This window comes from Lathyrus oleraceus, chromosome 4 (assembly GCF_024323335.1).
Source record: "Lathyrus oleraceus cultivar Zhongwan6 chromosome 4, CAAS_Psat_ZW6_1.0, whole genome shotgun sequence".
NCBI classification, from domain to species: domain Eukaryota; kingdom Viridiplantae; phylum Streptophyta; class Magnoliopsida; order Fabales; family Fabaceae; genus Lathyrus; species Lathyrus oleraceus.
In genome coordinates this window covers 140,115,685-140,123,032 of record NC_066582.1, presented here as the reverse complement: position 1 = coordinate 140,123,032, position 7,348 = coordinate 140,115,685, and positions in this window count along the sequence as shown.

Here is a 7,348-nt window from a genome sequence, read left to right as displayed (position 1 = left end):
TCAGGAATACCCTGAAGAGGCATCTATCAATGACAGAAAATTTCTGAGGAAGTTCTCCGCTAAATTCTTTTTGAGTAATGGATTATTATACAAACGTAATCATGATTCGACTTTGCTTCGTTGTGTGGATAAAAAGGAAGCAGAAAAGATTATGGGAGATATGCACGACGGTATTTTTGGGACTCATTCTAGTGGACATACGATGGCCAAGAAGATTCTGAGATCAGGGTATTATTGGTCTACCATGGAAGCTGATTGCCACCATCACTCCAGAACCTGTCACAAGTGCCAGATATATGCGGATAAAGTACATGTGCCTCCTGCTCCATTGAACGTGTTGACAACACCTTGGCCCTTTGCAATGTGGGGCATTGATATGATTGGAGAGATTAAACCTACTGCTTCTAACGGGCATCGTTTCATCCTTGTTGCTATTGATTACTTTACAAAGTGGGTAGAGGCCGCCTCATTCGCTTCTGTTACCAGGAATGTGGTGGCACGATTCATCAAGAATAATCTCATCTGTCGATACGGCATCCCTGAAAGAATTATTACTGACAATGGTACTAATTTGAACAACAAGATGATTACTGAACTCTGCACGCAGTTCAAAATAAAGCACCATAACTCTTCTCCGTACCGGCCAAAGATGAACGGTGCCGTGGAGGCTGCTAATAAGAATATCAAGAAGATCATACAAAAGATGATGGTGACGTATAAAGACTGGCATGAGATGTTACCGTTTTCTCTTCACGGTTATCGCACTTCAGTACGCACTTCGACAGAAGCAGCTCCTTTCTCTTTAGTCTACGGAATGGAAGCCGTTCTACCAGTGGAAGTCCAGATTCCCTCTCTAAGAATCATAAAAGAGGCGGGCTTAGATGAAGATGAATGGATTCAGACTCGACTCGACCAGATAAACTTGATCGATGAGAAGAGACTTGCGGCTGTGTGTCATGGACAGATATATCAGAAGCGCATGACCCAGGCATTTAACAAAAGGGTCAAGAGACAGGTGTATCAAATTGGCGACTTGGTGGTAAAGCGCATCACTCTACCACAAGGTGATCCCAGAGGCAAATGGATTCCCACGTACGAAGGGCCGTTTGTAGTTAAGAAGGTATTCTCTGGTGGAGCCATGATACTAGCTACAATGGACGGCGAAGACTTCCCGCATCCCGTGAACGCAGACATAGTCAAAAAATACTACGCATAAAAGAGACCCGCTAGGTCGACGTACCTAGGCAAAAGTAAGGGCATCCCGGCAAACCAAAAAGGTTCGGGCAAAATTAGGGATAAACATAAAAAAAAATGTGCACCCGGCAAGTCGAAAACCTGAAAAGGCGGCTTGGGCAAAAAGGGGTATCCTGGTGGATCGAAAACCTGAAAAGGCGGTCCAGGCAAAAATTAGGGATCAAAGCGTATGACTATGTCCCATTCTCAGACAACTTCATCCAAGTTCAAAGGACTGAACAAGCTAATCACTTCTATCCGACAGCAGGAGATGAGAGGCTTGAAGACATAATGGCAGTAGTGGAATTAAAGTCAATAGGACGTTTTCGGCATAGCTTTCTCTTTGTTTTCTTGACAATTTCCTCTTACTAGGATTTCTGTCTCCTTGTACACAAATTGCCTGTTTATAGGCCCTCTTTCGAAATCAATATAATTTTAGTTTCAAAAAAATGCTCTTGTTTTACTTTCTCTGTTTTGTTTGCATAAACGTCCATTGATTTAATTCGAATTAATATATGCATTTGGATATGATCGATGTTTACCAAAAATGCGTGCATAAAATAGAAATAGCGATTACTACTAGACTTCAGGATCGAGGAGAAGGTCTAATCATGCTTTCCAATGAATCCGTTGCTAATCCTATCCCCCAACAAAGCCAGTCATTCCCAGAAAAGAGTGGCATTACTAGACAAATGGGTCATCTCTTCCACCCCCAGCCGGGCTTCTGTTGAACATTTCTACCATCAGATAGAAATCAAGCATCTCCGGCTAAGAAAGGGTCATCGATACCAGTATCTCCCAACCAGAAGATTGAGATTTGTTTTCCCCAGTAGAGTCCTCAGGAAGAACTTTTCAGATGCATAATTCATTCATTACATCATTTCACAGCATACGCATGCATACATCGTTTGCAGTTATTTTCGAAAGCATAAAACATCTCATGTATCATGACATGGCATGAAGCTAACTTTATTTTTCAGGTTAATTATCTTCCTGATACAGTCAAAATAGAGAGCCATTCAGACGGACATCTTCATCGATTACGTTCAGATTCAGATACACTCCATGTCAACATTCATTCTGACATCCTCCTAACGATGGCATCTATAAGCTCATCCCAGACATTTATTGCAAATACAACATATACAAATACTATCAGATATAGCCTAGCGTACGGTTCATTCTGATTCAGCTCAACATATGACTCTTTCAACTCAGATGCGATCTAACGTACGATCCATTCCGACCTTCAACAACTCCAATACGGTCTAGCATACGACCCATTTGGACCTTCAAGGCCTCAAATGCTACCTAGCGTACGGTACATTCTGAAGTGTAGTCTGGCGTATGACTACCCCCTTCATCATCAAGTACAGCCTAACGGACGGCTCAGTCTACAACTCAGATACGATCTAGCATACAATCTATTCTGATCCTTCACCCCCAGTAACGATACAGCCTAACGGACGGCTCGTTCCGCAACTCAGATACGATCTAGCGTACGATCCATTCTGATCCTTTATCCCCAGCAGTGTATGACTCATTCGGATTCTTATCTCATTTTGATTCGGCACAACATATTACTCCTCCAACAATACGGTCTAGCGTACGACCCATTCAGATCTTCATTCCTCAGATACTACCTAGCGTACGGTACATCCCGAGGTGTAGTCTAGCGTACGACTACTTTTCGTCAGATACAGCTTAACAGACGGCCCATTCTGCAACTCAGATACGATCTAGCGTATGATCCATTCTGATCTGTTATCCCCAGCGGCGTATGACCCATTCTAACTCCCCCGCGAAGTCGACAGCCTAATAGGCGACCCACTATACGGTCTAACGTACGACCCGGTATGACATCCATGTCTTCAGATATCGTCTAATGTACGACGCACTCTGAAGCTCTCATCATCAAACTTCTTGGATGGCATCTTTAAGCCCATCTCCATCAAGACTAACTAATTGACAAGTGCAAATTTTTGGGGCGTTCTAAGTGTTCAATAATCTTCCACCTCCAGACCACGAATGGCGTACATACCATTCTCACTCTCTCGGTTCAAGAATATTGAACAGGGGCAGCTGTCATACCCCAAAATTTGCCCATTAATATTTTAAGACATTTTTCAGGGAATTCCGACTCATTTTTATGACACTGATCTTAAAGGAACAAAGGTCCAGCTCACGAATGGCCCAATCCAGAAAATGGCCCAAACTGGCCTGTTCGCTACACGTTCGCTACACGCTCGCCTAGCGAACGTTCGCTACACGTTCGCTACACGCTCACCTAGCGAACGTTCGCTACACGTTCGCTACACGCTCGCCTAGCGAAGCTGACAGACAACAGAAAATTTCGGGCTTCATTCTGAGCCCATTAGGTCATCAAAGGAGTATTATAAATACCCCAACTCCAGAACGAAAAAGGGAGAACGAAAAACCGAGACGGAGAGGGACGAAAGCCCTGGCACAGAAACCCTGGAGGATACTTTAGAGAGTTCCGAGTGAATAAACCCTGAAGGCCGCTCCTCCGCTCCGAAGCTACCGCCGCCCAACTCCATCCGATACCAAAAGTGATCAGTCTCTCCAACATAGCAGCTTAGTTGCAAAGCAGGTTTGCGCATCACTATTGTTTTATGCTTTTAATCGGTAATCGCTATATACATAAAGCATCATGATTGAAGTTTCGAATATGTAATTTGATTTCACATACGAATTTAAATATGCTTGAATATCATGAATGTTTGACCATACTATTCCTGTAATCAAATGCCATAAAAGTTCAGGTTTTCGGAGGTCATGCTGCTGTCAAACTCCAAACCCGTGGCCGCTCGCTAGCACATCGCTAAGCGAGCCTGTAGCGAGCATTCGCTGGGCCTTCGCTAGGCGAAGCAGAGGCGAACGGGACAGTGGCTGCTTTGTTTCTTTTCTATTCTGCCTTATGTCTATCTAACCAAGATTTATTATAATTCTGCATCATTTGGCCTGAGATTATGACTGTTGTGTTGTAGTGCAATTTTCAATTGTACTTTACTTTGATGCTCTAACCCGTGTGTTGAATTGTGCAAAGGTTTACATATTCCCGAGGAAACGGCCGGCTAGGTATCCCACTTTATGTGTGGGAGATCCTTATGGAGATTCACCCTGAATCACTCAATTGATTTTAATGTATTAATTTCATGGCGAAGATCCACCCTAATGGCTTAATTGATCTTAATGTATTGATTTTAATATGGACCTAATTACTTGATCGACTACGGCTATCTAATTAATTGTGGAACTTTGTCTTTAAATAAGTGATCTTGGACCTCTCTTTTGTTACCCTACGATTACGGTATTATGGTCATGTCCCGCGAATATGGGGATCCACTTAGCAAAGACCCTTCGGTTAAATCATCATAGTCCCTCGAATGTTGCCTTTGTCCCTCGATGACCCTTCGGTGTAGCCTACGGTTAAATGATGATAGTCCCTTCGAATGCTAAGGTATCCTCACAACTGTTGCCTTCGGTGACCAATCAATGACCCTTCGATGACCCTTCTACATCCAAAGGATAAAACTGCTTACTTCTCAATAGTAAGGACAGTTTTACCCTCATAAGGATAGGAAATGCCCGGAAAGACCTCGGATAGGTATAACTCTTAATTGCTTATTCACAATTTAAAACTACTTTTCACACCTTACACCTTTCAAAACCTCCATTAGAAAATCACCACTTGGCATACATTCGCACTAGAATCATTGTCGAGTTATATTTTTCTAAACTATTTTCAAAACTAAACGAGATAACCACTTTGTATACATTCATTCAAGAATCATTACAAAGTTAAATTCTCCTTTTCAAAACATTTCCTACACATCTCTCAAACACTTTTTCAAACTAGAAAAACATAAATGATTGAGCATTTAAGAGCCCATGGATAACCATGGATACAAAGGGTGCTAATACCTTCCCTTTGTATAATGTACCTCCCGAACCTAAGAATCTAAATTAAGGTCTTTCTTGTTCTTTTCCACCTTTCCTTATTGGATAAAAGAAAAGTCGGTGGCGACTCTTGCTAACCGCGATATTGCGATTAAAAAACACAAAAAGTCAGTTCACCGTATGACACATATATATGATATATGTAATCTTGATGCAAAATACATTATATATGATATAGTGTTCTCGTTTCGTTCATTCAAACACTCAATGATTGTTTTCCTTTGAGCGATCAATGGTCATTTGCTTCTTGATTCGACATTAGTATGGTGAAGCAATGACGTGTTGATCAATCATACTGAATCAACAATCGAGATGTGTTTGACGGTCTGAAATTGGTGCATCAGGGTTAGTGACGGCACAAGGGTTGTGTTGTCAGAGAGTTATGCGATTGGGGTTATGACTGCACAAGAGTTGTGCTTTCTAAACACTTTTTGGAACAGTGTTAACCGGTTAACGCATATGGTTAACCGGTTAACGCAATATGAAATAAAATTTTGAGTTTTTCAAACAGTGTTAACCGGTTAACGCTTTTGGTTAACCGGTTAACGCAAGGCGGAAAATAGTTTTCCAAGAGATTTTCAAACAGTGTTAACCGGTTAACGCATTTGGTTAACCGGTTAACGCAAGGCAGAAAAGAATTTTCTAACAATTTTTCAAACAGTGTTAACCGGTTAACGAATATGGTTAACCGGTTAACGCAAGGCAAAATTCACCCGTTCGGTTAACTCAGTGTTTTAAAAGTATCAAGTGTTGATGCGAAAAACGACAGCGATTTTAAATGAATTGTTCATTAAAATTTTGGCTTTGCATAGTGTGATCGGTCGTCGAGATTTAATTTGATTTTAATTAATTAAAGGAATTAATAATAATAATAAAGTGTTTATTATTGTCTTGTGGTGATCGGTTATGGCCTTAGTTTTCCTTTATTTTGCTTTGGGTTTTAAAATACGACCTGCGTGTCGTGCCTCTCTCTTAATCTCCCAAATGTAACTTCTTTTCTCATCTCACTCCCTCGTATGCAAAACGAGTTTCTTTATGTAATATAATGTTATGAAGAAAGCAAAGAAGTCAGTGCCAAAGGAGGACAACCTTGGAGATCTTGCTTGGAGAAGCTTAGATCGTTGTTAGGTTAGCTTAGGTTCTCTCATTGGCTTGGGAGAACAATTGTGCTAGGGGCCATAACTGTTTCATTATGTATGTATGTATGTTGATGCATGTGAATGCATGTTGATGCATGTGAGAGACGATTTATATGATAAATAAGCCGGTGAGAACAGAATAATTTCAATTCCCTCAAATTAAATATTAAGTTTATGCTTTCCAAGTTTTAACACTCATCAAGACTAGTATCGGATAATGTAGGTTTCGCCTATGTGAGGTGCATGTTCTATATTAGTAAGGTGCGATGGGATAATTGTAATATCCAACTGTTAAAACAATGGGTCAAACTTAACTAAACAAATTATAATAAGATTATATATATGTTTAGAAGTAAGAGTTGGGAATGATCCATACGATGGATTGGAATAAGGAGTTATTCACCCAACTGAAATTTTCGAGAGTTGTATGAGATACAATTGGAAGGAGTTCCTACCTAAAAAACCTAGTTTTGTGTAATCCGCCTACGCGGACTTAGAACGAAGTGAAATATGGATCTCGACCTACTAGAAAATCTTCCAACGGGATTTTCCGAATCAAATGATGAGGATCATTTGTTTTGAATAAAATAGTGGGAGCATATTTAATTAAAGGCCTAATTAAATATGTCAATGATACTTATATTTTCATTAATCCTTGTGTAGATTACCATGACAACAAACACCTCTAACAACATCTTGCGATCAATCCTTGACAAGGAAAAATTGTCTGGGACAAATTTTCTAGATTGGTACCGAAATCTGAGGATTGTCCTCAAACATGATAAAGGGAAAGGCAAGGAAGTTGCCAAACCCAAACCCACTGTTGATGCTTTGAAGCCTAGTGGAAGCATAGAAAAAGAAGGCACCTGCTTCCATTGCGGTAAGACCGCACACTGGAAGAGGAACTGCCCAAAGTACCTGGAAGATAGGAAGAATCGAGTAGAGACTCCAACTTCAGGTATTTTTGTTATTGAAATTAATTTATCTACTTCTGC